Raw genomic sequence first — 8,781 nt, 5'->3', positions numbered from 1 at the left:
TACCAAGCTGTGATCCAACCAGTCAGGATACTCTCCACTGTGCATCTATAGAAGTTAGTCAAAGTTTTTTTTGCCAAATCCGCAGAAACTTCTAAGTAGAGGTCCTATTGTCCCTTCTATGTGATGACACTTATGTGCTGATCCCAGGACAGATTTTAATTTTATATTTTACATTTAAACACTACTGACCCTCTCCTCCATTCCATTGATTATAACTGGCTCATGGACCTCTGGCTTCTTCCCTCTGTAGTCATTAGCCAGCTCTTTGGTTTTGCTGACGTTGAGTGGGTGGTTGTTGCTGTGGCATCACCCAGCCAGATTTTCAGTCTCCCTCTTATACTGTAGGCCAATTCATCACCACATTTGACTTGCCCACAGCAGAGGTGTCGTCAGCAAACTTAACTGTGTGTTGCGTTGAAGCTGAGCTTAGCATCATAGCCGTAGGTATAAAATGAGTGGAGCAGGGGTATGAGCACTCAGCTTTGCAGTGCACTTGTGCTGATGGTGACTCCGAAGGAGACCGTTTCCAAGGGTGGAAGTGGCTAATGCAATCATCCATGCACTTATCTAACAGTTCTTTGAATGCACCTAATGTATCTGCTTCGTCCTCCACGGGTAGGGCATTCTTGCACGCCCCCCCCCCCCAAGTCTCTGTGTAAAGAACTAACCTCTGACATCACCCACTATTCTTTCCTCCAATCACATCAAAATTACGCCCCCTTGTATTAGGCAATTTCGCCCTGGGAAAAAAGTCTCTGGCTCTCTACTGTATCTATGTCTCTTATCTATCTTGTACACCTCTATCAAATCATCTCTCATCCTCTCGCTCCAAAGAGAAAAGCCCTAGTTCATTCGACCTATTTTCATAAGACATGTCTTCTAGTCCAGGCAGCATCCTGGTAAATATCCTCTGCACCCGCTCTAAAGCTTCCACATCCTTCCTATAATGAGGCAACCAGAACTGAACACAACATTCTAAGTGGGGTCTAACCAGGGTGTTACAGAGCTGCAACATTACCTCATGGCTCTTGACCTCAATCCTCCAACTCATGAAGGCCAACACAATGTATGCCTTCATATCTACCCTTTCAATTTGAACAGCAACTTTGAGTGATCTATGAATGTAGACCCCAAGATCTCTCTAATCCTCCCCACTGCCAAGAATCCTGTCATTAATTCTGTATTCTGCCATCAAATTTGTCGTTCCAAAATGAACAATTTCATACTTTTCTGGGCTGATTTCCATCTGCCACTTCTCAGCCCAGGTCTGCGTATGGTCAATGTCCCATTGCAACCTACAACAAACTTCCACGCTATCCACAAACTTTTGTGTCATCTACAAACTTATTAACCTACCCTTCCACTTCCTCATTCAAGTCATTTGTAAAAATCACAAAGGGCAGGGGTCCTAGAACACATCCCTGCAGAACACCACTGGTCACCGACCCCTGAGTAGAATACTCTCCATCAACTACCACCTACTGCCTTCTATGGGCAAGCCAATTCTGTATCCACACAGTCTCCTGAGAGTCTAAATGAGCCTACTGTTTTCATGTGCGTGCTGCTTTAGATTTCCAGTGTGTGCAGATTTTCTCGTGTCTACCATTTTCATTTGTTCATATAAGTCATATGCTTCAAGCCCAACCTTTCAAAACACTTCATCATGGCGGATGTAAGTGCTACTGGGTGATAGTCAATAAGGCAGGTTATTAAGTTCTTCTTGCTCATCAGTATGACTGATGCCTGCTTCAGACCGCCAAAGTGAGAGTTTGAAGGTGTCAGTAAACACTGCAGCACAGATCTTCAATACTCGGTCAGGTCTACCATCTGGGCCTAATGCTTTCAGGTGATTGAACCTCTTGAAGGATGGTCTTACAATGATCACAGGGTCACGGTGGGGGGGGGCTTGTGAGGGTGCATGTTCTGTCAGTCAAAATGAATATAAAAGGCATTGAGCACCTCTGGGAGTGAATCCTCGTCGCCATTTAAGGAGCTCTCCAATGGGTTGTTTACTGCTGTGTTTTTAAGTGTCCGGCTCTCCCGTCCATTCTGCTCTCCAATGTCCGCTTGCTGGGGAAATCGGGCCCGTAGTCCTCGGAGTCGCCTGATGCCAGTGGCCGGAGGTGGGGACGTCGTAAGTGGTATGCGAGGAAGCGGAAGCGAGGTGAGCGAGCAGGAGTCTGTGCCAGGGAAAAAGCAAGCCCTAGTCGGCTGGCTCTCCCGTCCATTCTGCTCTCCAATAGACATTAATTTGGACCTCGTCCGACTCCAACGAAATATTCGGCGGGAGTACAGAAACGGACCTGATCCCAGACGCCGCAGTTCAGCTGTTTATTTATGTAACAGTTTTTCCTCCAAGCCATCGGACTACCAACCTACTGCCCTCTGCTGTGCCTATTGTCTTGTTTATTACCTATTGTAATGCCTGCACTGGTCTGTGTACTTTATGCAGTCCTGGGTAGGTCTGTAGCCTAGTGCAGTTTTCGTGTTGTTTTACGTAGTTCAGTGTAGTTTTTGTATTGTTTCATGTAGCACCATAGTCCTGAAAAACGTCTCGTTTTTACTGTGTACTGTACCAGCAATTATGGTCGAAATGACAATAAAAAGTGACTTGACTTGACTTGACTAAAGTCACTAGTTTCCAGGAATTGTGCTTAAATGGAGAACACAACATATTGTGATATTTGCTATGTTGTAACAAGCCTTGATCTGTGAACTAGAGTTTATGTTGCAGGAGGCTGAAATATGCATCACATGACAACTGATATTACTGGCTCTGTAGCTCATTTCCTTACGATGTAAATGAAGACTATTCTGTCCATCGAGTCCATGCTGGCTCTAAGCGATCCATACAACCTATCTCTCACAAATGTCTGCTAACCTTCCCCACCCACGGTGATTCTCTTGGCACCTACTTCCGCTAGGAGCAGTTATTTATAGGAGCCATTTCTGCTAACAATCCAGCACATCTTTCCAGAGTAGCTACTTGGTGCTTAGAGTAATAAAATCAACATTATCTACACCCCAGTAGTTTCATCATTATTACCACTGTGAAATCTAGGTCAACCAATATAATAAATAGCACCTTATATGGATATACAAAATGACATATATTCCATAAGTAGAAATATGAGCTTTGCACATGATTGCTCCAGCTTTCATTAATTATTTTTGAAATGATACTGAATTTTGTACAAACACACAAAACACAGCAGAGTCTCAGTGGGTCAGGCAGCATCTATGGAGGGAAATAGATAGGCAATATTTTGGGTTGAGACACCTCAAGGCCTTGTTTCCTTGTTTCCTGAGCAATTCCAGCATTTTGTATGCTGCTCCAGGTTCCAATATTGGCAATCTTGAGTACATTGCTAAATAGGGTTGCAGATCCAGTTACCATCTGTTCCGTGACGTACCATGGAGAGCATTCTAACTGGCTGTACCATCACCTGGTATCCGGCAGTGCGGGGCAGTGCACAGGATCAAAATAAGCTGCCGGAAGTTGTGAACTCAGTCAGCTCCATCATGACCATTAGCTTCTCCAGCATCCAGGACATCTTCAAGGAGTGATGCCTCAACAAGGTGGCATAAATCATTTGGCCCCCATCACCCAGGCCATGCCCTCTTCTTATTGCTACCTTCAGGGAGGAGACACAGGAGCACACACTCAATGATTCTCTCCCTCTGCCCGCAGAATTCTGAATGGATATTGAACCCATTAACACCACCTCATTACTTTTCTTCTCTTATTGCACTATTTCGTGAACTTTTTAATATAGATATACTTACTCTAATTTACAGATTTTTATTATTATGTATGGCAATGTACTGCTGACGCATAACACATTTCGCAACATATGCCTGTGATATTAAACCCGATTCTGATTATGGTTGGTGGCAGAAGCATTGTTGCAGGACGATAGAATGTACAGTGACACAGTCAACCTCTCATTATATTGCCGCCTCTATTTGACTACATAAGATCATTAGACAGGGGAGCAGAATTATGCCATTCAGTCCATTGGGTGCTCTGACGTTCAATAGTAGCCGATTTATTCTCCCTCTCAAACTTGGTCTCCTGTCATTTCCCCATAACCTTTAAAGCCCTGACTAATCAATCTCCACTATAAATATACCTAATGACTTGGCCTGCACAGCTGTCTGTGGCAATGAATTCCAGAGTTTTTCCACCCTCTGGATAAAGATATTCCTCCTCATCTCTGTTCTAAAGGGGCTGTGCCCTCTGGTCCTAGACTCTCCCACTATTGGCAACATCCTCCCCATGTCCACTCTAGCTAGGCTTTTCAATATTTGGTGGGTTTCAATGAAATTCCCACCTAATACTGCAGATTAAAAACATTTTAAGAATGACTTTTCAACTTGTGCAAGATTATAATGCAATCAACAAGACCATACACGATAACATGACAAGATAGTGTGGTCAAGATAAACTTACTACAGTGCTAAAGGTTGTGGTTAAAGATTAGGTCAATTGCCGCCAATTACTTTAAACTCAATGGCATGAGCTGGAAGTTTATTTATAATACTACAGCATGTGTGAGGCTGCGGATGACTTTACAGGTTTTCACTAATTTGTTTTCAATGTAAAACAATTGGAAATTTCCCTCTATGTCTGGAACTAATATCTGTAAAATATGCATCCTCTTAGAAGTGTGTAATGTGTGCTATTAAAGAGCTAATCAAGCTTTGAAATATTCAGCCGAATATTTACAATCCATCAAAATAAATGTTGGTAATTTCTTTTAATAAAGCATTTCTACAGCCAGAAAGTAATTCACATTGTTTTGGGACCTTCATCAAATAACTGTACAATTTACAATGAGCCAGACCTTGAAGTGCTTTCCTGTGTCTGAACTTAACATGAACTCCATGCGAAATGCTAACCTCACTGACTAGAGACATCCTGGACTCTAGCACACGGAGGAAATCCTACTTCTGAAATACACTGACAAAATGTAATAGCTGGCAAACCCTCTATTAGTGTCACCAGCCATATAAGTGGATAGATTTCGAATTGGTTTTAAATGGCAAAATCTTTTTTAAACAATTGAAGTCACAGCAACTGATCAAAAATATTGTAAAAGTGAAATTAACAGTAGAGATCTAAAATACATCAATTAAAACATAAAACTACAGCAAAATAATAGGAAATTCCCTTTCCTGTTCTTTCACAATCCAACCTCCACAAATGAAAGCATAAAGTTCATAGCATCAAATAGCATGGAACCAGGCTCTTCGGACTAACTGGTCCATTGTGACCAAGGTGCCCCATACAAGGTAGCCCCATTTACCAGCGTTTGGCCTATCTATCTCTATACTACTAAAATTCTCATGCTGTTTGTCTGTTTGTGACCTCAAATTAGCCCCAACGGTGCATTACAGCAGCACTTATTTTGACTAAATCGACTTAAAATGCGCTAACTTACAGAATGCATGCAAAGTTCAGGGTTATATATTCGTATAAAATTGCCCACTCATCAATTAACAGGCCCCGCTTTCTACAACCCGAGCCGATTCCAGCTTTCATGGAAACTGCGACGCAACACCACGACGCATGCGCACGGCCAGCCTCAGCAAAGCCTCATGATATTCACAGCAGCGACACCAACCGCAGCAAAAGGGCAAGGCTATCATGTCCATTTAGGAGAGCACCAACCATATCATCAAGAAAAATCAGCATCCTGGAGGCTTTGGTGTTACTGCTTCGTATCTTTTAAGAAGCATTAGGGTAAAAAAAATATGGACAGCCTAATTATGCTGCGTAGAAAGAGATGGGGGACATTATGGTCAAGAGATGACGCCAAACGTCGTCGAGAAGCGGCAAGGAGAGGGCGAGAACAAGAATCGGATGAGGCCAGGGCCGCATGACTCCAGAATCAAAGAGTCAAGACAAAAAACATGAGAGAAGAAGAGACAGAGGAGGAGAGGCATGCACGTCTCCAAAATGACAATAGGCACAGAAGGAGGACAGAACAAGAATCGGATCAAGCCAGGGCCACACGATTCCAGGATCAGAGAGAGAGAACAAATGGTAGAAGAGCTGAAGGGATGACGGATGAAAGGGCTGCGCGTCTCCAGCATGACAAAAACAGGCAGAGAAGGAGGAGAGAGGAAGAGACAGAGGAGAAAAGGAAAGATTGACTCAAGAATATAGTCATAGTCATACTTTATTGATCCCGAGGGAAATTGGTTTTCCTTACAGTTGCACCTTAAATAATTAAATAGTGATAAAACCATAACTAATTAGATAGTGATATGTAAATTATGCCAGGAAATAAGTCCAGGACCAGCCTATTGGCTCAGGGTGTCTGACCCTCCAAGGGAGGAGTTGTAAAGTTTGATGGCCACAGGCAGGAATGACTTCCTATGACGCTCTGTGTTGCATCTTGGTGGAATAAGTCTCTGGCTGAATGTACTCCTGTGCCCAACCAGTCCATTATGTAGTGGATGGGAGACATTGTCCAAGATGGCATGCAACTTCGACAGAATCCTCTTTTCAGTCACCACCGTCAGAGAGTCCAGTTCCATCTCCACAACATCACTGGCCTTACGAATGAGTTTGTTGATTCTGTTGGTGTTTGCTACCCTGCGGCACAGAGTAATTATTGCGAGAGTTGCTGAAGACGACAATGGCTGCCTTCGACGACAATACCTCCACAGAGGAAGAGCAAGACAAATTGCACGACTCGCACTGCATAACATTTCTGCTGATGTTGGTACGATGACCAGAGTATGCCCTCACTGTCGTGCCTTCCTATTCACTGGAGAAACCACAAATTTCTGCTGTATGAAGGAAATTTGCAGCCTCTACCTAACGAACTCCTCAATTTGTACAGCAATGATGAACCTATTGCAAATGACTTCAGGAAGAACATCAGACAATACAATTGCCTCTTCCAAATGACATCCTTTGGTGCCAAAGAAGTCCTTCCAACTAGGAGTGGATGGAATCCTTCTGTGATTATTCAGGGCCAAATCCATCATAACATTGGACATTTAATGCCAGACCCCAACCAGCAAGCCCGATTCCTTCAAATTTACTTCATGGATCCTCAAGTTAGCGTAGAATTGAGAATGGGGATACTGCAGAATGATGGAATTCAACGTGAGATTGTTGAATTATTGGAAAACCTACTACAACAACAAAACCCGTACATTGCATCCCTTTGACTTGCAAAAGAACAAATTTGAGGCATGCCAGAGGCGTCCATTATCATTGATCCTGACCAGAGACCGGAATTTCAACATGAGAGAAAATTTAATGCACAAATTGCCAGCGAAGTCGCCGTCATTATACTGAGCAGCACCGAACCTGAAGCAAGATCACGGCACATTGTGTTGAAGGAACGAGGAGGTGATTTGCAAATAATTTCAGAGTCCCATTGCACATATGATGGCTTTCAATATGTACTTTTCTTTCCACCTGGAGACAATGGCTGGCATCATCAACTCCGAATGACGAACAACAAGAAACTGATGGCAATGCGTTATTATGTGTATCAAATAATGAACTATGAGAATGAGTTTAATAACCTTTTCAGAGGAGGACGTCTATTCCAATAATACTTGGTCGATATGGCTGCTAAGACTGAAGACGAGAGGCTGAGCTGTATCCGAATGAATCAAGCAACCTTGGGATCAACAATATACAGAGGCCTGACTGATGCATTGAATGATGACGATGATTTCAGAAACATCGGAAGGCGCATCATCCTCTCCTCAACATTTGTTGGTGGACCGAGATACATGATGGAACAATGTCAGGACGCTATGCACATCACATCAGACTGCACCACATTTCTCTCAAAAGGTGCCCCAACGGGTCACCCGGTTGTCTAGTAACCTTCTAAACCTCTCCAATCCATTCACCTATCTAATTGTTTTTAAAATTATTATTATACCTACCTCAACCCTTCCTCTGGCAGCTCATTCCACTTCCACCCCACCTTTGTATAAAAGAATTGCCTCTCACGTTCCTATTAAATCTTTCCCTTCTGACTTTAAACCTATGCCCTCTAGTTCCTGATTCTGCAGCCCCAGGAAAAAGACTGAATGCATTTACCCTATAAATGACGCTCATGATTTTATACGACTTCATAAGATCTCCTCTCAGTCTGCTATGGTCCAAGGAATAAGTCTTAGCCTGTCCAATCTTTCCCTATAACTCAGTCCCTCAACTCCAGCTAACATCCTTGTAAATGTTTTCTACACACTTTCTAGTTTAATAGCATTTTTCCTATGGTAGAGTAACCAAAACTGAACACAATGTTCCAAGTGAGGCCTCAACAGCATCCTGGACAACTGAACCATGACCTCCATGGGAACTCAAATCCTGTGTTGGTTCCAACCTGGGACAGGGTCCAAGGAGCAATTCCCTAGTGTAGTCCTGGGGAATTTCAACAACTTGGCCTCTTCTACTGGACAGCATGTAGGGTACTAGAGATAAGCACTGAACTTGCACAGACTTGTGCTTTGAATCTGTCAGCAAATCCACGTCCTACTAATGGTACATTTCATGGTCCTGGAATTTGAATGCCACTTAAAGATCTAAATGCTGATGATTCTGTTCCTAGCCAGCGAGATCAGGCTTAACGTACAACTACAGAAGCAGCATGTCATGTCAAAAATACAAACCACTCTCTGCAACTGTCACAGGATTGATAGCGCCATTGATGGCCCTAGATAAATGTACAGTGCTCTGTGTGAATGTGATGTGCCTTTGAGCTTCCATTTAACATCAGTGTACAGATTTTGGACATTGAC

The sequence above is a fragment of the Mobula birostris genome, chromosome 24, assembly GCF_030028105.1.
Source record: "Mobula birostris isolate sMobBir1 chromosome 24, sMobBir1.hap1, whole genome shotgun sequence".
Taxonomy (NCBI): domain Eukaryota; kingdom Metazoa; phylum Chordata; class Chondrichthyes; order Myliobatiformes; family Myliobatidae; genus Mobula; species Mobula birostris.
The sequence above is the reverse complement of the archived record's forward strand: the minus strand, read 5'-3'. Positions refer to the sequence as shown.